Genomic DNA, 23406 nt, shown 5'->3' with positions numbered 1-23406 from the left:
TCATTTGTACCATTTTTTTAGATTCCACATATAAGCAATATCATATGATATTTGTCCTTTCTATCTGACTTACTAAGAGAGAAGTAATTTTTTTTTTTTTTTTTTTTTTTTGTGGTACGCGGGCCTCTCACTGTTGTGGCCTCTCCCGTTGCGGAGCACAGGCTCCGGACGCACAGGCTCAGCGGCCATGGCTCACGGGCCCAGCCGCTCCGCGGCATGTGGGATCCTCCCGGACCGGGGCACGAACCCGTGTCCCCTGCATCGGCAGGCGGACTCTCAACCACTGCGCCACCAGGGAAGCCCGAGAGAAGTAATTTTTGATGAAGGGAAGAAGCTAAGGAAGACACATACACAAAGCCATGCATTCATTCATTCATTCATTCTGCCAACAGTCATTGAGTACTGACTCTGTGCCGTGCCCTGAGATGGAGCATGTAGTCTAGTTGGGGAGACACAATTATAGAGCAGTCATAGTGCTGTGGTGGAGGTATGTGTAGGGTATTATGGGCCAAATTCAAAGGGCATCGTGATGGTTAATTTTATGGATCCGTTTGACTGGGCCGTGGGGAACCCAGACGTTTGTTTAAACATTGTTCTGGGAGTATCTGTGAGGGTGTTTCTGGATGAGATTATCATCTGAATCGGTAGACTGAGTAAAGCAGACGGCCTTCCCCATCGTGAGTGGGCTTCGTCCAATTCAATCTGTTGAAAGCCTGAATAGAAGAAAAGGCTAAGAAAGAATTCTCTCTCTGCCTGTCTTTAGGCTGGGATGTTAGTTTCCTCCTGCCTTTGGACTTGGACTCAGACTCAGACTGGAATGGACATCACTGGCTCTCCTGGTTTTCAGGCCTTTAGACTCAGAGTAGAAATACACCATCAACTTTCCTGAATCTCAACTTGCTGATTGCAGATCTTGGACTTCTCAGCCTCCATAATCATGGGAGCCAATTCTTAAAGTAAATCTTGATTGCTCAATAGATAGATAGATAGGTATCCTATTGGTTCTATTTTGCTGGATAATACAGACTAATATGGGCGGCCTCCTCAGTCTGGGCAGGAAGGCTTGGGAAGGGAGGGAAGTTGTAAGAATAATTTTCTGGAAGCTGAAACCAGGCTAAATTCTGGAGGACACAGCAGAGCTAACAAGGAGGGAGATTACTTATTGCATGCTTTAAGACCCTGTCCCCAGATCTTTCCAGTTCAAAATTTTAATCAAGTACTTGGATGAATATATATATAAGGCATTATTGGCAGATGTTACAAAGTTAAGAGAGATAGTGGTTTACTTTGCACAGTGGCAAAATCAGGGCTCAGATCTTGGCAGGATGTAGAATGGGCCAGGTCCAACAAAATAAAGCTGAAGAGAGGTCAATGAAAGGCCTTGCATGTGTGTTAAAAAATAAAACAAAGCAACAACAAAAACAATCAGCTACACAAGCTGGTCAGGGGGTGAGAGGTGGGGAAAAGACATGTAAAAAATTATTTTTTTTACCGAGATACTATTGACATAACATTATATTAGTTTTAGGGGCACAACATAATGATTTATGTAAGTATTATGAAACAATCAACACAATAAGTTTAGTTAACATCCATCACCACAAATAGTTACAATTTTTTGTGTGTGTGATGAGAGCTTCTAAGATCTACTTTCTTAGCAACTTTCAAATATACAAAACAGTATTGTTAACTAGTCACCATGCAGTACATAACATCCTCACATCTTATTTATCTTGTAACTAGGAGTTTGTACCTTTTAACCACCTTTACCCATTTCACCCATCACCCAACTCTCCACCTCTGGCAACCATCAATCTGTTCTCTGTACCTATGAGTTGTTTTTTTTGTTTTTTTTAAGATTCCACGTATAAGTGAGAGCATAGAGTATTTGTCTTTCTCTGTCTGACTTATTTAACCTAGCAAAATGTCCTCAAGTTCCATCCATGTTGTTTCAAATGGCAAAATTTCTTTCCTTTTTAATGGCTGAATAATATTCCATTGTGTGTGTGTGTGTGTGTGTGTGTGTGTGTGTGTGTGTGTGTGTGTGTATAAAGGAATATTTTCTTTATCCATTCATCCATCAGTGGACACTTAGGTTGTTTCCATGTCTTCTTGGCTATTGTAAATAATGCTGCAGTGAACATGGGGGTGAAGATACCTTTTTAAAAAAATTAATTTCTTTATCGGCGTATAGTTGATTTACAGTGTTGTGTTAGTTTCTGCTGTACAGCAAAGTGAATCAGCTGTATATATACACATATCCACTCTCTTCAAGACTCCATTCCCATATAGGTCACTACAGAGCACTGAATAGAGTTCCCTGTGCTGTACAGTAGGTTCTTATTAGTTATCTTTTATATATAGTAGTGTGTACCTGTCAATCCCAATCTCCCAATTTATACCCCCCTTTCCCCCTTGGTAACCATAACTTTGTTTTCTACATTTGTGACTCAATTTCTGTTTTGTAAATAGGTTCATTTGTACCAATTTTTTAGATTCCATATATAAGTGATATCATATGATATTTGTCTTCCTCTGACTTACCTCACTTAGTATGATAATCTCTAGATCCATCCGTGTTGCTGCAAGTGGCATTATTTCATTCTTTTTTGTAGCTGAGTAGTATTCCATAGTATATATGTACCACATCTTCTTTTTTATTTTATTTTTTTTGTACCACATCTTCTTTATCCATTCCTCCATCGATGGACATTTAGGTTGCTTCCATGTTCTGGCTATTGTAAATAGTGCTGCAATGAACATTGGGGTGCATGTATCCTTTCGAATTATGGTTTTCTCTGAATATATGCCCAGGAGTGGGATTGTTGGATCATATGGTAGCTCTACTTTTAGTTTTTTAAGGAATCGCCATACAGTTCTCCATAGTAGCTGTACCAATTTACATTCCCACCAACAGTGTAGGAGGGTTCCCTTTTCTCCACACCCTCTCTAGCATTTATTGTTTGTAGATTTTTTGATGATGGCCATTCTGACCAGTGTGAGGTGATGCCTCATTGTAGTTTTGATTTGCGTTTCTCTAATGATTAGTGACGTTGAGCATCTTTTCATGTGCCTCTTGGTCATCTGTATGTCTTCTTTGGAGAAATGTCTATTTAGATCTTCCGCCCATTTTTTGATTGGGTTGTTTGGGTTTTGTTTTGATATTGAGCTACATGTAGGTATCTTTTTGAGACTTCATTTTCTTTGAGTAACTACCCAGAACTGGAATTACTGGATCCTATGGTAAAAAGGACTTATTTATATTATGTGTTAATTCAGAAGTTGGTAAACTATGGCTCATCAGCCAAATTCAGCCAGTAGCCTGTTTTTGTAAATAAAGTTTTACATATTGTCTGTGGCTGCTTTCATAGTACAACAGCAGAGCTGAGTAGTTGCAGCAGAGATGGTTTGGACTGCAAAGTTGAAAATATTTACCAACCCTTGATCGAGTCCACTGTGCATTCAGTGTGAGTCAAGACCATGATGTGCTCACTAAAAAAAAGCCAATTCTCCCTTAGGATCCATTTATAAAAATATAAATGCTTAAAATCATTTGTGAATGAATCAGTGGATGAACAAACAACCAAACAAGGGAGAGGATGGCTCACCCTGGTCTTTGTGGACAGGAACCCACCAGAGTCCTGGGCTCCATACTGGGGATACAGTTAAAGAGGATTACTGGAGCTGGAACACTGGAGAGGAACACTGGATTACTGGTGACTGGAGCTCACTCAGAGGGAAGGGCTGAGATGGTATTGGGAATTGTATCAGGAACAAGTGAAGGAAATAGGGATGTTTAACCTGAAGAAGCAAATGCCCGAGAGGGATATTAACAGCATCAGTGTTGATGACATTTATTGAGTCTTTAAGAACCAGGTTCCTTACATATGGTATTTCATTCAATCCTCACAACAACCTTAGGAAATTGGTAGTATTAGTATGTCCGTTTTGCAAATGAGGAATCTGCGGCACAGAAAGATAAAGTTGCCCAAGATCACACAACCAGTAAAATGGGAAGCTGAGACTCCGTCCATGCAGTCTGCCTGCAGGCTTAACTGTGCACCATTAGCTGTCCTCCCTTATTTAAAGGGATATTAATAACCTTGTTACCTCTGATTCCAACAGACAGAGCAACAGCCAGAGGAGACAGAAACAGACCCCAGCGCAGTGCAAGAGAGACCTTTCAAATGTCCAGAGATGGAACAGGGTTTTCAGTGTGTTCAAGTAGAGGCCAGGTAACTTGGCCAAGATTTCAGAGAGAAAATTCCAGAAAGAATAAGAGCAGATAGCCTCCAAGATTCCTTCTTCTCTTGATTCTATCATGGTCTGAGGCTTGGGGCACTCCCTATATGGTCAGCTTAGGTCAGCAGGAGGCAGGGGTAGAAAGGGACCTGAGAGGGAGGCACTTTTCTAAGGACTTTAGCTATGTTAATTCACATGTTAATTCACATACTACAAATGTCATCGTTCCCATTTTACAGATGGAAAAAGTGAATCATGTAGTGGTTGCACAACTAATAAGTATTAGAGCCAGGATTTGAATTTAGGCAGTCTGACTCCAAAGCCTATGCTCATAACCATTTCCATATAAAAATCTCATATTTAGAGGGGATGTGTAATTTGAAAATGTTCCTTTTATTTCCCTCTGCCACCCCACCAAGATCTTTGATACATCCCCTTCCCATCTTGCAAACCACTGTATTACTAGAAGTTAATGGTAGCAGCTGCCAATGTAACATTCTCACTTTGTCAGCTGATAATTTATAGGGTCTGATTCTTCTGCTTCGGAAACGGGGTTCCCAAATGTATCATAAACTCCTACAGACTAGTCAAACTGCTATGACCGTGTTCATTCTCTCAGAAGCCCCAGCTGAAGGTATAAACAATAATATCCTACTCACAATATATGTCTGGTTCCTGTTTAAGTATTACCTCCACTGTGGGAAACGTTGAATTTCTATACCTCTTCTACAGAAGCAAGGCTGAGCTTTATTTACACCAGTGATTTCTGCATATTAACTTACCTGATGGGTAAAGTGGAATTTGGTAATAGTAGGTACTACACTTGACACATAGCAGGTGCTTAATATGTATTTGCTTAATACATGTGATCAATTGGAATTTATTGACTGGGGAAATGAAGGTGTCAGGTAATTTTTTTTCCTTCAGGGTGCTTTTTGGGCTCTGACAGTGAGTAGCTAGTCCTATTTAATTTTTTTTTTTTTCCTCCAAGAGATTTGTGCTTTCAGTAACTGGGCAAACAAAAATTAGAGCATCTTCTCAATGAATTGCATTCCTGAGTGTAGAAGTCTTTCTTAAGAAAAAATGTTGTAATTATTTAGACAAATACTATGCTTCCAGCCTGCTTTTACTCCAGGTCTCTTTTTTCCTCCGTTTTCAAAGAAACCATTGCTAGTTCAATTAGGACACAGAACATGAATTGTTAAATAACTGATTCACTCTATAGATAAGGATACAGGTTTTGGTGTCTAAGGAGACTGCTTGATTCATTGTGTACAAGGACTGTTCCTTGCCCAGCTTATTTAGCATGTGTTTTAATTAGCTGCCCAGCCTTTCATGGCAGTCACTGTTCCAAAGGTGGAGAGATTTGAGCTTGTTAAGGTGATGGCTTAAGTAAGAACCTTGGGTCTGCACTTTTCTTGCACCTCTCATTTCTGCTCGGGGACTGAGGTCTGTACCCCAATATGGCAAAACTGGCATCCTCTCAGTGGCCCCAGGGCACAGTACATTGTGGGCTCCTCAACAACATGAACTTTGTCTTATTGTCTTTTTACCCTCTTGGCTTAGCATGGTGCCCAGCACATAGGAAATGCTTAAGACATACTGGTTGAATTATTCAGCTGAGGCGCACACCCTGTCATCCTCTCTCTCATCTCCCACATACTGTGTAGCCTGCCCAGAGGTCATAGTCAAGATATTTAACCAACAGTGCAGCCTGGACACTGACCAACCAGCCAGTGAGCTGGAACAGGATCCTGAAGAACCCTTCCTGTAACAGACATTAACTCTTCAGATCTGAGGGACATAGGAAGGAACATTCAAGGTAGGAGAACTCGGGGTTGGAATAGTCGTACTTACTAGTTGAAATGGAAGTATTTAAATATTTTAACAATGGTATGGCTGTACTAGTGCCTTCCAGCTGATTGTATCTGTTTAATTCCCCCAAAGCCAAACAGTACAATGCAGTCGGACTTACCTTTTCTTTTCTTCCTTCCCCAAATGGAAATATTGTTGCTTTTCCCCCCCAGAAAACACAATGGCCTAAACATAGCCTTAGTAAAAATATAGTAGGGCTTCCCTGGTGGTGCAGTGGTTGAGAGTCCTCCTGCTGATGCAGGGGACACGGGTTCGTGCCCCGGTCCGGGAAGATCCCACATGCCGCGGAGCGGCTGGGCCTGTGAGCCATGGCTGCGGAGCCTGCGCGTCCGGAGCCTGTGCTCCGCAACGGGAGAGGCCACAACAGTGAGAGGCCCGTGTACCAGAAAAAAAAAAAAAAAAAAAAAAAAAAAAAAATATATATATATATATAGTAAAATAAAATGAGCTGGGATAATGGTAGCTGCAGTATAGTTTTTGAAATTTCTCTGAATTGCCACATACAGACAGATAGAGAAACTAGATGGCTAAATCCAAAACCTGTGAACATGAAGACCTGCATGGTATCAACATCTGTGCAGAGAAAGCAGGAGGAAGCAGGGGGACATCTGATGGGTCTAAGAGCAGGAGAATCCCAAACAGTCAACATATGTTCATTGGAAAGCATGGCAGGCTAATCTGAGAACAGCAGCTGTAATGGGGAAGAGATCCGCCAACTCCAGTAGCAGGAGAATGGAGTGGGTTCGCAGTAAAAGTGGAAAGAGCTGGAGCAGTGTAACCTTTCCAGATTCTCAGAACTGACCAGGCCAGGGATCCTTTTCAGGATAGGACATTGCCTTGAAGAGAAACTGTGGAGGTAGACAGTAGAGAAAGGAAAAAAAGCCCAGAGTTAAGCGGAGAGAGAGTCTTTAGTCTACATGACTTATGTATATATATAGCCTGTAGTCTATAGATTGTATATCGATTGTAGGCCTCTTCAGGGGACAGAGCTAAGACTATAAGGCTATATATAAATCATATACATCCAGAGGCCTAAAATTTGTGAGCAAGGCAGAAACATGGAGCATGCCTAGTACCAATATTGTGGTCTTGAAATACAGTTTACCACTCAATTAAATTAAGGCTTCTTGGAGAAATGGTTAAGTCTCAGAGAAATAGCTGATTCCTATCTGGGACAGAAAATGTACCAGTTGAGCCTGGAACATTCTGTCATACCTGATAGCGAGGATGGTATCAAATACTTCTAGGGACATGGCAAAAAAAAAAATCTCAGAAGCTGAATTGAAGAGGCTCTTACTGGCCAGAGATGAGACAATTTGAGCCTTCAGAAAGGATAATAATTGCAATTGATTAAAATCCACCAAATATGTTTAACCACTGAATTCATATAAATATTAAAAAATAATTTATTACTTTCAGAAGATGATAGGGAACCAATTCATTATCTTGAGAACCGGTAAAGAAAGCCGAGTCACCCAATTATCTTGCCTTTTCTGTATAAATTGTAACACTGGGTAACCAATGGGGGAAATTAACTCTATATAAAAGCATTTCAATTAATGGATGGAAAAGAAATGTAGAACTAGAAACCTTTTTCTGGGATCTTAGTTCCCCAACCAGGAATCGAACCTGTGCCCCCTGCAGTAGAAGCGTGAGGCCCTAACTACTGGACCGCCAGGGAATTCCCCAGAAATCATTTTTTTTTTAAGTTCTTATTTTTATTGAGGTATGTAGAAATATTTTGCAGTCCTTATAAAGTCAACGGATTGAGGTATTGATCAATTGCTGCTAACATCACCCAAAGAGAGACAAGCAGTCATGCTATGCCTCTTGATAAAAGAACAATACCACCTGTAGTCTTGCCAAAGAGAATGTGGATCCAGTTGCCATTCTGTGTGTAGGAAATACAGAAGACAGAGGAACAAATTAAAGAGCACCATAATGTGCAAGCAGCCAAATCCAGACTGTGGAAGACTCAAGACAAATGCCCCAGGGTTTTTCAACCAATGTAGGAAAAGAAAGGAATGGAGGAGGAATCTGTAGATAAAAAGAGACAAACAACATATCAAAGTGTTTTTAAGAACGTGTGTACTTGAGTAATAAAACCATAAAGAAATGTAAGGATATTAGTACCTTAAAAGTCAGGATAATATTAATTTTTTATGGGGAGGAAAGGGGATGGGGCACCAGAGGGGAGTTTCTGGGTTACTGACAAGATTATATTTATTGACTTGGGTGGTGGTTACAAGGATGTTCGCCTTAGTAACTTAAAAAGCTGCACATTTGCTTTTTGTTTGTGTTTGTATCTGTGTTTCATTTTCAATTAAAAAGATTTTTTAAATGATACTGAAATTATGAGCGCTTCTCTTAATTCTGTATCCCAACTTCAGAGATAAATACTGTTAACATTTTGGTGTTTGTCTTTTCAGACTTTTATATTAGCATGTATGTTATGTAGGTTTTACCTAAATGACAATATACTGCAGATACAGTTTTGAAACCAGCAATATTTTCATTCAGCAGTATGTCATGGACATCTTTCCATGTCCAGTCATATAGAGCAGCCATATTCATTTATGATAAAAAGGTAGTTATTTTTAAATGAAAATACCTGTTCCTTACCAAAAATTTCAGGCAATACAGAAAAGTACAAAGAATAAAAGCAGCACATTCCTCAAAATCTCACCACCCATAAAAGAAGGAAATCATGCCACTATAACTATGTGAGGTGGTGTTATCTAAACTTATTGTGGTAATCATCTTGCTATATATATACATATATATATATATATATATATATATATATATATCACATCAATATGTTGTATACCTTAAACTAATACAGTGTTATATGTCAATTATATGTCAATAAAACTGGAAAAACATCTCACCACCCAGAAATAATAACATAATTCAAGGTCTCTTTTATTTATATATAAAGCTGGAAGATGAGAGACAGACAGACAGATGGAGAGAGAGTATTTTATGATTATTTACCAAAGTTATTTTAATTGAAGCACTGAATTTAAGTTTGACTTTTACAGAAGAAAAAACTAAAATTAAACCGAAGTAATTCAGTTTCAGATAACTTTTTATCCCCACCATGGGAGAAGTGTTTTATAAGACGTTCCTGAGGTTAAGGAAAAAGTTAAGAAATCATTAAGTTGAAGTTTAGGAAATCATTAGGAAGTTGTAGTTACAATATTTCTCTTGATTTATGCTTCAATTTTAGATGATGGCAGTTGGTCCCCTGCAGGTGAAAGATGAGGTAATTAGCATTTGACTTCTTCCCTCTCTCCTTCTCCCACCTCCTGATTTGTAAAATCTTTCTATTATTTTTACTTTGTCAGAATTCGTAACATCTACGTTTTGTTCCATAGCTAGAATTCCATCAGTTCTTTGTCTTAGTTCTGTATGTAAATACCGTACCTGTCCATCATCAGGCTCTTTTAGTTTTTTTTTTTTAATCCATTGTGTATTTTTTACTTAGTACATCTCAATTAGAACCAGCCACTTTTTTTTTTTTTTTTTTTTTTTTTTTTTGTGCAGTACGCGGGCCTCTCACTGTTGTGGCCTCTCCCGTTGCGGAGCACAGGCTCCGGACGCGCAGGCTCAGCAGCCATGGCCCACGGGCCCAGCCGCTCCGCGGCATGTGGGATCTTCCCGGACCGGGGCACGAACCCATGTCCCCTGCATCGGCAGGCGGACTCTCAACCACTGCGCCACCAGGGAAGCCCCCCTCTTTTACTTTTAATTCTTACCTTGGTGTCTTCTGTTCCTGATTCTTTTTTAAAAAATTCATTTCTTGGTCCTGATTGGTTAGATTTTTTTTTTTTAAGAAAGACTCATGGGTATTGTACTCTGTTCTTTCATGCATGAGAATCTACCTGTGGCTAGGTGTAATATTCCTAGGTCATACTTTTTTCTCTCCAAACTCTCTAGACATTGTTTTATTGTCTTCTGGCACTGAGGTTGTTTGGAAATGTTTGTATCCAGCTTGATTCCACCCCTACTCACCTCTACCTCCATGGATGATTTGCCTTTTCTGCCCAATGTCTAAATAATTATTTCCCCTAGAAAATTAGTAACAACCAGGCTATATCTTGATGTTTGTTCAAAGCAGTTTTTTCCCCTTGGTATACAGTGGAAAATTTTCTCTGCAGATTCAGTTCTTCCTTCATTTTAGGAAAAACGTCCTTGTATTGTGTTTCTGAATGAATATTTTGTTGCATTTATTGGATTTTATACAACAGTTAGGGATACCAATTATCCTTATGTTTGTCTCTTGGTTCTCTTATTATCTTCTCTCTAATTGCTTTACTGCCTCTGCGTTTTCCCTTTGTACTTGCCATAATTATCTCAAGCCTTTTATCCATGCCATTAATTCAGTTTTCAATCATGTCTTTCCTGTTTCTTTGGCATTTCTAATTTATGTATTAGTTATATAATGGTGTTGTTTCAGCTCTTGATTCATTTCCTTAGCTCTGAAATCTCCTTATTCTCCCTCTGTCATTTTATCATCTCAATTTTGAGATCTTATTTTCTCAGATTCATTTTCTTATTAAGGCCTTTTTGTGCAGTGCACTCCCTGGGGATCTCCTGTATCTTGGTGTTATGTTTTCTTCCAGACTGGTTTCTTCATAGTTCACCTATTACCTTCCTTCCTCCTCATCTCTCCCTTGTTTGACTGTACCGTATTTACATGGTCACCACGTAATTTCTTTTCATCTCACTCTTGTTTAATAAAGGCGGCTCCAATCAGATCTTTTTGTAACTATTATAGAGTGGATGTGGTCTCTTTGCTCCTATTCCCACCTTATCTAGGATGAACGTGCTGCCTTCTCTCTGAGCTAGTTTTTGTTCATTACATTAGGTATTAGGACATCTTAGGATGCTTTTCCTAAAATGCAAATTTTATCCTGCCACATCTTTCTTAAAACCCTTTGGTGGTTTCTCATAGCTTTCAGGGAAAATGTGTAAACTTCTTAACTTACATCCAAGGTCCTTCATTATTTGGCCCACATACCTTCCTAGCTCAGGTCTCCTATCATCCTCTACCTCATTCGTTAATTGATCACAGGAGGCTTTTTGCTGAGCTTGGATCTGGCCTCAGAACCCTTCTCAACACAGGGCTTCAGGTAGCCTATTAGCTATCTTCTCTAGTTAAATCCCATTCATCCTTCAAAACTTAGTTCCAGTGTTCTCTTCTCTGGGAAAATTTCCCAGAATACTCCTCTCTGGCTTTTCCTTCACTGTGTAGTTCAGATACCCCTCTTTTGTGATTTTTCTGTCATATAATTCATCATACTTAATTGTAATCTTCTTTTACAATATGGCGTAATAGATTTTGGAGCCAGAACACCTAGGTTCAGAAATTAGCTCTGCCTTACTTGCCATCCGTCTGATTTTGGGGGTCCTTTCTGTGTCTGCTTCCTTGTGACAATTAAATACCTTAATGCATGTAAAGCTTTCACTGAGTATGTGATCAATGTTATTTATTGCTTTTTATTAAAAGGAGCCATCAGACAGCGATAATGGCCCCATACCACCCAGAGCCCTTGCCTGACAACCCAGGAGCTGTCCGTGGTGCTAAAACAATGTCCTTCAAAACAGAACAATGTCCCCAGTGTCTGTCATATATTTAGCCCCAAATAGGGATAAACCCATGATTACATCTTTCCAGCTTTAGCAGTAGATACAGAAACTGTTTCTCCCTTTCCATTTCCACAACCACCATTCTAATCCTGGCCTTGACCACCTCATCAGCACCATTTTGTGTGACTGAAGTGAGCTTCCTAACTGGCCTCCCTACAACTGGACCATTTGACCAACCACATTCATATTATCCTCCTCTAAATCTTTGTTTATGTCAAGTCATGTCCCTACTTACTAACTCACAAAGAATTTCTAAAGTATAGAAACAACTCAAATGACAACTTGAAGGGATGGTTAAATGATAAAATATATCAATGAGATGTCCATATAAGCAGCAATAAAGGTAATTATTAAGTCCATGTAAAAATATAGAAAACTTTTTGTCAATGGAAAGGAGTAGGGTACAATATGTGTATTTTTAAAATTAATTAATTAATGAATTAATTTTTGGCTGCGTTGGGTCTTCGTTGCGTGACAAACTTTCTCTAGTTGCGTGCGAGTGGGGGCTACTCTTCATCGCGGTGTGCAGGCTTCTCACTGCAGTGGCTTCTCTTGTTGAGGAGCACGGGCTCTAGGGCACAGGCTCAGTAGTTGTGGTGCACGGGCTTAGTTGCTCCACGGCATGTGGGATCTTCCCGGACCAGGGCTTGAACCTCTGTCCCCTGCATTGGCAGGCGGATTCTTAACCACTGTGCCACCAGGGAAGTCCCAATATGGTTTTAACATCATTCATTCATTTGTTAAACATGTACTGAGTACCTGTTTTGTGAGCCTATTCTGTGATAGGCTGTAGAGATGGAAGAATTATTAAGACAGTCCCTTCCTTCTTTAAGGAGCCTTCTCTAAAGGAGTCTAGCAGAAGAGAAAGCCATGTAAACAGATGGCAAGCATATATGCATTTGGGCTGAGACTAGGAAAGGATATGGAAATTTGTAAACAGTATCAGGGGTGGGAGTGTGGGTGAATTTTGACTTTCTAAATACCTGTTAGGGAATGAACCCTGTACAGAACCTCAGAGAAGAGAGCAGAATCAAATTCCTCCAACAAAGGCTACACACAGTTCCAGGTAAACTCTTCCCCACTATCCATCCATGCATCCTTGGGCCACCTAAAAAAAAAAAAAAAAAATTTAATGGAGTGCCCAATTCCTAGGTTGTGGCTCAGAGAAGTCAAAGAGGGCTTGACCAGGGCAAGAAGAAAAACAATGGCATAGCAACCACGCAGACCTTCTGCAGCAAAATAAATGGATATTTTTGAGTGATTATGATAATGCAAAGAAAAATGGAGGGAATGTGTATAATCGTACCCTGATGAGTATCCCCAGCCTCTTATTAACTGGCCACCAGGCATACCTCCCCAGTTATATGCCCTAGGACTCCCTAGGAGATCTGTTTTTTTTTTTTTTTTTTTTTTACTGTCACCACCTCCAGCTTGTTGGCCATTCTGCTGTCCCCTATCAAGAATATTCTTCACTCTTTTAATTCAAATCTTGTAATTTTTTTAAAAGACAGGGACTCATCTTCTTCAAGAACCCTTTCTTAGTTAACTCCATTCTATTCTAGTATAAATACTTGAAAGTCAGTTTTACTGGATGTAAAATTCTTGGCTCACATTTCCACTGCTTTGAAGAAGTTCAAGGGAGAGAGAAGAGTCTGTGATACATTAGCACCCACCTGTCACTGGTTAATCTCATAGGCTCTGGAGTTAGACAGATCTGGGTTAGATCTGCACTACTTATTAGCCATGCAACCTATGGAAGGTGTTTAATCACGATAAACCTTAGTTTCCTAACCTATCACATGGACATAATAACAACTATCTGGTAGGGTTTTGTGAGGATGAAACAGATTGATATATGTAAAATGGCTTGTCATGGTGCCTGGGGCATATGAAGTATTCAGTATATGTAGTTGTGACCAAATCTTTTCCTTGAAATTATTCTTGATCTGTTTCAGGGAAATATGGATTGATTCAACCAATAATGTATGTCCTTCACAGTAAATATTTAATAGATGCCTTCTGAAGGGTTCTGATTTAAGAACATTGGCAAAGAAAAACAATATTCCATTACTAATGAATTTCCAAATGGAGGATGACAGACTGGTAAGAAGTTATGCTAATTGGTAACATTTCTTATCTACAAAAAATAGACAAATTATTCATTTCTCATTTACTATGCATGTGAAATTATAAACGGATTCATTTTTGCCCAATTTTATATCAAATACCTATCTACGTTAATAAATAAAGAAGTTGACCTCTTAATCCTAGTACATTTCCTGCTGTATTTAAGATGAGGACCTAAAAATCTGGCCTGAAGATCAAGAGGGCTAAATATCACTGTTTGTGACTGGTGGAGATATTGTTACACAATTGAGAAAAAGAAAATGGGGAAAAAATATACTGTATTCTCAAATATTTAGTGGTTTTCAAGGAAACAAATAGTAATACATCTGAGTTTAGAAGATTAATGGAGGTGTGATAATACGAACTAGCGATATAACTTATCATTCAAACACTTTTAAGATACTTTAAATATATAAAGGAAATAAAGACCCTCCTCTTCACCCTCCCCTGCAAAAAAGAGGAAAATCTGATTCAATCTACTTCCACTTCTAAATTGGTTCTTCAAGTTAGTTCATGATAGTATTGGAAACATGGGGATTTCCATAGATGAGCAGTATGACTATGTTCCATTAGCATCTGATATGTTGTCGTTTATTTGATACAGCTGAATAATTGTCGGTTTCTGAGGGGAGTTTAAAAATTATTCTGGCTAACTAATGCTTGAAGATCACCCTAACAATTACTTAACTGAAACTCACCCCCGCCACACCAGAAGTTTTATTCAACTTTAGTAAGAAATTAACATTAATTGGATTAGAAATTGCATTCACAAAGGAAAGAACATTCACTGGAAGGAGGAGAGAGAGGTGGGAAAGCAGAAAAGCAGCATAGAAAGCAGCATAAGCAGTGTAAAACAAGGGGCTGTGGTGACATATTATACAAACCAATGACGTTACTAACACTGTTCCCCCAGGTTAAGATTTCCCACAATGCTGAGCACAAAATATTCACAGGGTAATACTCTAAAACTAAAACTTTACTTCTGGATAGGTCTTTAACATATCTATTTAGTCCAAGTTCTCATCTTACAGATGAGGAAGCCAAGGCACAGAGATGGGAAGCAACTAATTTGATCTATGACAAGAACTCATATACTTACTTTGAATAACACTTTCCACTGCTATACCTTTTATGTGAAGCGGAGCACAGGAGGGCAGGAAAGCATGGGGATTAAGTGGATGGGTCCTGGAGTCAGACAGCCTGAGTTCAAATCCTGACTGTGCCACCAACAAGCTGTGTGACCTTGGACAAATTACTTACCCTCTCTGAGCCTTAGTAGCTCTCTCTGAAAAACCGTAAAATCATAGTACACTTCATAGCTTTGTATGGATTGAAAGTGGTAACATAGATAAAGCCCATGGTGCATAAGTAAGTACACTTGCTACAACTGTTACTTCCCCGAAGGCAAAACATCAAAGACCAATCTGAAGGGATTGAAATCAAGGGAGCAAAAAACCCATGTATTTATGTATGCAGGTCATAAATTAAAGTAAAAGGGGGGTGAGCAGACTTCATTAATTTCCTTCCTTTACTTTTTCTCCTACTACATCAGTCACCCCTACTGTGACTGTGCTGGTAGGCACCCAAGAGAAATCCAGACAAAATATTTTTATTCATTTGATCATAGAAGTACTTAGTCTGTTTAATATTTGGTCTCTGTAGTGCTGCCGACACTCTATCAATGTTAGAAAATTATAACAGTATATCTTTGACAGTGGTAAGTGGTGATCTGCCAGAATAATTGGCAGCCAGGCAATGTAAAAGCTGAAACAGTCTCACAAGTGTTTACCCAGCACAAGCCTTCCGAATACTGCTGTCTGCCTGCTTACCTGGCACAGCCCGATTTGAAAACACAAGCGTCTTTGTATGCTTTTCAAAGGATCTTTTGGTAAACAAGGGATATTTTTTTCTATGTTGAATTCAGGCTGCCTTGCATTCTGTGCTTTGATTTACTTTGTTCAGCAGTAGAAGCCCCAAAGAGAAAGGCCAGGTTTCTTCCCGAAGACCCTCACACATCATTCCATCCCACTTTTATCCTTGAGGATTTGGATCCTGCATACCCCTGGCTCAAGGTGTGCTGTGTTTCCATGATCAGGAGGAATATATCTCCTCTCCGTCATCCTTTTCCCAGCAGCATTAGCATTTAGGGATGGGCTTTCCCTGTTGTTTGGAGAACTTGGAGTGGGCATGGGGGGACTGTGAAGAGGAAGCTTTGCAGGCAGGGGTTTGCCAGGAAGACCTGTGGGTTCTTCCGTAATGAGGATGCAGACCCCTTCCCCCACTGAGCTCGTTCGTCTGGACAAAACTAGACCATCTTTGCTCCGAGAGGTTGTCTTTCCTCCTGCCGCGGGTTGATCTGCTGTCTCCCACTCTTAACTCTCACCCCAACCCTCCCCCCAAAAGGTTTATGAACGCTCAGGACTTCCAAAAGACAGTCGCTGAATCTATAAAGTAGGATGGGACACTAGCAGGCATCCTCCCATCCATCGGGGAGAACAGAAGCATCAATCCTCTCAGAGTGGTGAGAACTCCCTCCTCCGTTCTCCACAATCCCTTCTTGCTCCTCAACTGGGTCCCCCGCAGGGTGGACGTTCAACTCTAACCGTCTCCCAGCGCTGGGGTGGCCGTGGGGATCGGCTCCTTTCCGGGTGAGGAGAGGGGCGAAGCGGCCCGGGAAGGCGGGGACGCCGCGACGGGGGAGGAAGGCACCTGAGGTCGGCCCGCGGGGGGGCGGACCCCGGGACCCTGCGGTCGGCTCGCCCCCGCCCCGCCCCGCCCCGCCCCCGCGGAGGCCGTCGCCTGCTCGCCGGCCGCGGCGCACGCGTATGCAGGACGGGGCAGCGCGACACTCCCTAGCCGGCCGTGCTCCGCGCCCGACCCACCGCCTCGCGCCCGCGCCGCCGAACCCGACCCGGGCCGTCCCGGCACCATGCGGAGGGTGAGTGAGCCCCGCCTCGAAGGCGGGAGGGGGCCGGCGAGCGTGAGAGCGCTCCCCCTTCCAGCCCGGCTCAGGGCCGCCGGGAGCGACGGGAGAGCCTCGCGGTGGAACCGGGCGGGAAGGGCTGAGGGCTGGGCGGCCGGTCTCGCGGGGTCGCGGCCGTGGCCTGGGCGTGGGGGGAGGCGCCTTAAGGACGGCGTAGGCGGACTACAGGGGGCCCTGGCGTCTCTCGTCTCCCGAGGGCATCGGGCTCATCTGGCACCTGCGGCGGCGCGGACACCGGCGGCTCGGACACGTCGGGGCTCTCTGCCCGCACCTCCCCGGGGCCGCGGTGGGCTGTTCCCCTCGCACCCCGCGCCTCTGGTTTGGGGGGAGCCCCTTCCCCCGCGCCCCCCAAGCCGGCTCGGCTCGCTGCTGCGTTCTGAGCTCGGCGCCTCGCCCCTCCCTCGGGAGCCTCGTAAACTTTGCGGGCGGGCGCGGGTCGGGCTCCCGCGGCGCACACTCCAGGGAGGGGCGGGCCCCAGAGTCGGGCGGGTGAGAGCGCAGTGACGTGGGTGTGAGTTTCGGGGAGGTGGTCGTCACCCCTCGCCTCTAGACACGCACTCGCTTCCGGCGTTTGTTGGGCGCAGGGCAGTGTGAACTCGAGTCACTCCTTCGGCGCGAGGGAGGCAGGCGCTCGCTGCTCGCCGACCGGAACCCGCGCCGGGTCCCGGAGGCCGGCTCCCAGCCCTGCGCCTGGGCTGGGGGCGCCCTCGGCAGCGGCTCCTTCCCAAACGGCAGGTGTGAGGGCCCTGCGCACACCCTTACCCCTCCAGCCAGAGCCCTTGGTGGAAAAACTCCAATCTAGAGGCTGAACTGCAGGGTTTATTCCACCTCAAGGGACAACCTGAGGTTGGTGATGCTTGTTGTCCGCCCCGGAGAGCACGCGCGCACAGGTCCTGCACAGCTTGATCTTGCCTGTCTGAGGGAGCCGACTGACACGAACGTGTTGGTGGTTTCATGAGTTACCAGTACCACTATGCGGTTGGATTTTAATCTTGGGGACAGAGGCTGCTTTGATCAAACGCGGGATCTCGGCACTTATAGGGAGAAGAGGGGGTGGAGGAAACTCAAGGAGATCCAGGTAGATATCCATGACATTTCCCCAGACCTCCTAAGGCCAACCCTGATGACAGTTTATGTGCCAAAGAAAGGGTGTTGGGGGTTTTCTGAAGAGACGAGGCTGAGAGAGGAAATGGGACAAACAGTAAGACTCTCACCAGAGCCTGTGAATTTCTCTGGCTTGGAGTTTGGGGTTGCCTTGTTACTAAGGTATGTATGTGCCCATTAATTTGGTCACCTGAGTGGCCCTTCCAAAGATTTCTTCCTCTCAGGGGCTGGGTTGCTTCGAAGGGAACTCTGGCCTGTTGTTTTGCAGATGATGCCAGGTTATTAGGTGTTCTGTCTGGTGGGGGTGGGTGGTGTTTGGCGTGAATATACGCAGAGCAAGTGTGAATTGGCCCCAGCTGCATCTGGAAAGTCTGTTAGTGAGCTGACATGGAAATTTACCTGGCTTACCTTTGGAGTGAGTCCAAACCTGCTCAGGTGTTTTTGGGGAGAATAGGATTCCAGCCAGACTGGCCAGCTAGTTGGCATGCCTGGCATCCGTGGAGCAGCAGAAATGGAAATTGGAGGGGCTAGTTGTTTAAACTCCAAATTTAGGGCTCAGCAACCTCCTTTTACTTTGAGTGCCGCTGGGGTTCTTAAGGAAGGCAGCTGGGATGGGATCTGTAGGCCTAAGTAAGATGTGTTAGGTGGAGAATCTAGATTTGGAGATGGAGGGCATTGACCAGAGTATTTTAAAATGAGATTTGCATATCGCCTGCTTTAGGATGGAAGCCATGAATGCTCACTAGAAATGCAGATTTCTGGGCTCTACCTCAGTCCTCTTATATCAGACCCTCTAGGACTGGAGCTCAGCAATTTACATTTCAAGCACCCACCACCACCTTAAGGCATACGTATTAAACACCTACTATGTGTAGGCACTGTTCTGAGCTCTAGGAGTACAGAGGGCAGATGACAGCTAAGAGCCTTGTTCTCTTGGAGACTGCCTTCTAGTTGAGAAATTTGACAGTACAGAAGTAAACAAATATTCAAATAATTTTACAGAGTGACGAGTGCTGTGAAGAAAATAAAGCAGGATAATGGAATAGTTACTGAGTCCAAGCTTGTAGTGCTGGCCGCAAGACAGGCCAATAAACTGAGAGACGAGGTGTTGGGACAAGGAACAGCAACTTTATTCAGAAAGCCGGCAGACTGAGAAGATGGTGGACTAGTGTCCCAAAGAACCATCTTAACCTGAGTTAGAATTCAGGCTGCTTTTATACTAAAAGGGGAGGAAGCGTGGCTGGTTGTTGCTAACTTCTTGGTGCCAGAATACCTTGTTCTTGCAGCTGTCCTGGTAGGTCTGGTCACAGTGTTCCTATAAACCTTCAACAAGACAAATTTTTTTTTTCTGTTCCGCAACCTTTTATCTCTATATGAGTGGGAAAGTGTTATACCTTTAAAGGTCAGAGCCTTGGGAATGGGCTGTCCTGTATATTTCAGGCTATAGGCAACATTCTTTTACAAAAGGATAAGAGCCAGCATGACTTAAGCACAGGCAACAGAGCACAAAGTTTAGAGCTAAAGGAATAGGTCAGTATGGAGTGAGGTTTGTTCTTCTGTGTTACAGAAAGTGGAGTGGATCAGGCAGTGAAGCCATTTTAGTGTGTGTGCGCAGGGAAGCATTTCTAAGGAGTTGACATTTGAACTGTGAATTACACGATGAAAAGAAGTCAGTTATGCAGAGTTTCAGGGAAAGTGCTGCAGTCTGAGGAACATCAAATGTGAAGGCCCTGAGGCAGGAACAGGCTTAGCCTGTGTGAGAAACAGAGAAGATATCAGAGTTGAAGCAGAGTAGGGTGCATAAGGGGTGGGGAAAGTGGGATGAAGGGACCAAGTTCTATAGGACCTTCTTGGCCATGGTAAGAAACTTAGATTTAAGCCTAAATGCAGAGGGATGCTATTTAGAGAATTTTAAGGAGAAGAGTAGAATGATGTGGTCTGGTTTACTTGTTTGAAGATCAGTTTGGCTATTGTGCGTAGAATGGATTATGGAATGGGGATGGTAGTGGTAAAGGGAGACCACCTTTGAGCGCAGGAGTGATGGAGAGAGGGGGAGATATTTCGGAGGTAGAGTCAACTGAACTTGCTGATGTGGGAGGAAGCAAGGGGTAGGAATCCTCTCATGTACGTTTAAGGTTGCTAATTGCGTGTGAGTGTGGGTATGTGAGAGTGCGTGCGCGCAAGAGAGAGAAAAAGAGAAGTGGAGAAAACAAGGTGGTTGGGCCTTGGTTGGAATGCCCCAGTGATAATGAAAATAGCTACTAGTCAGTGAGCATTTTCTGTGGTACATGTATTAAGCAAGAGTCTTGTGAAATAGCAACTATTGTCACCATTCTACAGATGTGGTAATAACAAGCTCAGAAAGGTTGAGTATGTTGCTCTAGGCCACTCAGCTGAGTGTTGGACCTGGAATGGTACCCGGCTCTGCCTGCCCCAAAGCCCTGGCTCTTGCCACTATGTTCTGCTGCCTACAGACTGCCTGCTCCTGCCTCAGACCTTTTCTGTTTCCGAAGAGATAATTTAGCTGTTCAGAAGATGCACGTGGCAACCTTTTAGCTGTTGTAGGTCAGTAAATGCAGAGGAAGGGAAGACATTCTACTAGAATGGAAAGTAATGGCTATTTTCATTGGTGTTCCTGAATGAAAGGGTGCATAGGGAATGTTCAAAATGGGAGCACAGAAGATGCCCAATGACTGGGTTTCTCCGAGGAGAGGCTGACACGGTGCATTACCACCCTGCCCGGTGCTTTGAACCTCATGTGACCACCAGAGAAGCCATGTGCTGGATTCTTCTTTCACTTCTTCACCTAGCTAGCTAATGTTTTTTGTTCTCTGCTTTTGCATCCAAAATGAGCTCTTTCCTATGCCGAGCCAAGGGTTTCAGAGGATTGATTACTTTAAAAAATTATCTGTATTAGAGTTAGAAATCAGTTATGAAAAAATAATTACAGTGGTAGCTACTATTTGTTGAGCGCTTTCTTTGTGCCAGGCATCTATTATCTCCCTTCATGTTCAGAACAACCTTTTAAATTACAATTGATAAGTGATACATTTACACAACATAAAATTTAAAAGATATGGAGAAGTTTACAGTGAACGTTGCTCCTCCTACCCTGTTTCCCAGCTAGCTGCTTCCCTTTCCCTAGAAACAATTGATGTTAAACCCATGTCTTGTGTACTTCCAGGAATAATCTATGTAGATACATAGCAGGTATATATTCACACTCCCCTGCCCCCCCCTTTTTTTTACACACAAATGTAAATGTAAGTGGTAGCATATGAGTGCGCCTTGCTTTTTTCCCTGTGCACAAGATCAGCGTTTGTAGATCTACCGGTTCTTTTTCTGGCTGCATGTGGGATACCTTTCTATGGATCGACTGGAAGTGGTGTTTCTAGTCTTCGGTTACTGTCAGCAATGCTGTGCTGGATAATCTTATACAGACATGATTTTATATGTATGTGCGTATATCTGTGTGATAAACTTCTGGGTCAACTGGTACGAACATCTTTACTTTTGTTAGGTGAAGCAGCATAGTATTGGGGAGATATTTATAGAAATACATAGATACATAAATCTAGCAATATAGCACAGACTTGGGAGCCGGATTTCCTGGTGGTTGAACCTTGACTCTGCCATTCACACGCCGTGTAAGTCACTTAACCTCTCTTTAACTGCGTGGCCTGACTTGTAAAATAAGAATAAGAGCAGTGCCTACCTAATAGGATCGTTATGAAGATTCTATCAGTTACTCTGTGTTGATTTGTTAATCACCCCAAAACTTAGTGGCTTAAGACAAATTGTACTCGGCTTTTGAGTCGGTAGGTTGGCTTTTCTTGGCCGGCCAACCCAACTGAGCTCTGCTAAGTTCTCTCATGCTTCTGTGGTCCTGGTGGGTCAGCTAGTAGCTGGAGGATCTAGGATGGCCTCATTCATATATCTGACAGTGGACAAGTGAGTTGGGCTGTGGGGACCTCGTTTGGGACAGCAGGTTTCTTCACATGGGGGTCTCTGGGTGCAAAAAAACCAGCAAGAGATGGCAAACCCCAAAGTACAAGCATTTTTCAAATCTCTGCTTGTGTCACATTTGCTGTTGTCCCACTGACCAAAGCAGGTATCCCGCCAAGCTCAGAGTCCACGTGGGAGGGGACTCTCCAAGGACAGGGATACAGTGAGGGGAATCATTGCTGCCATTTTTGCAAACAATCTTGAATAAGTTAATGGAATAAGTCAATAAATGAATAAGTTAATAATTGTAAAGTTACAAAAATGGAATGAGTTAATAATTGTAAAGTGACTAGTACAGTACCTGGCACATTGTAAATTTGTTAAACTGAAAAAGAAAAAAGAGAGGTATGACCAAGTTGCCCTCAGTTTTCACCTCCACAGCAACGTGTGAGAGTGCTGTCTTCCTGTTTCTTCCTAACATTGTAGCAAAGTGATTTATCTGTGGAGAGGCGGGTGTTCTTGTTCCCATTTTAAAGACAGAAGAAGTGATGCTCAGAGATGTCAAGTCATTTTTTCTGATGCTACAGACCAAACAACAGTGTGAATCATTTGTGCGTCTGACTCTAGAGCACCTCAGCTTGTCTTGCTGCTCTAGACGGAGGTATGATTTCTGTGTCCCTGATGTTCTAACCACTGCTCTCCCGCCCACCCTCTCATTTCATGCCTCTCATTTCCACTTCACATTTGGGTCTTACTAGGTTGAAAGGGATCTGTCGATCTGCTGTAGTCTTTCATAGTGACTTTGATTTCATCCTGGCCTACTGGATTCAAAGTGAAGTGTCCACAGAGACAGGAGGCTCTGTTATGTTTGCAAAGGGATGATAAAGGGAAACTTGTCTCTTTATCACTTTTACATTCAGAAAATAGCTATCTGGCCTTATTTTTTTTATTCTTTCTTCTTTTCATTCCTTAACATCTTTTTGCTTCACTTTCTCCCTTACAAAGCAGAAATTCCATTCCCCAAGGTACAGATGTGAAGGTAGGGGACATTATTTCATTGTGGTTCAGGACTTGCTCTCTGGAGACAGATTGCCTGGATTCAAATCCAGCTCAGCTATTTATTAGCTGTGTGACTTGGATTGGCTAACCTGCGTTAAAGGGTTTTTCTGAGGGCTGAATAATAATCTGTTCAAAGTGCTCTATTATTATTACGTAGCAGATTACTTTTGCTCTGTCTTCTCCATTCTGTTTTACATCCTTGCTCCTCCAAACCTATTCCTACGCCCCTAGATATGTCTGACATTTACTGAGCCCTTACTCTAAGTGCCTTACGTGTAATTAGCTCATTTAATCCTCAGCAAACCTCTGAAATAAGTGCCATTTTGTTCCCATGTTCAAGTGAGGAAGCTAGACACTGAATAGCTAAGTAATTTGCCAAGCATACCACAGCCAATAAATGATGTAGCAGGGATTTT

Source organism: Mesoplodon mirus (assembly GCF_964341445.2).
Source record: "Mesoplodon mirus genome assembly, chromosome: 11".
Classification (NCBI taxonomy): Eukaryota; Metazoa; Chordata; class Mammalia; order Artiodactyla; family Ziphiidae; genus Mesoplodon; species Mesoplodon mirus.
The sequence above is the reverse complement of the archived record's forward strand: the minus strand, read 5'-3'. Positions refer to the sequence as shown.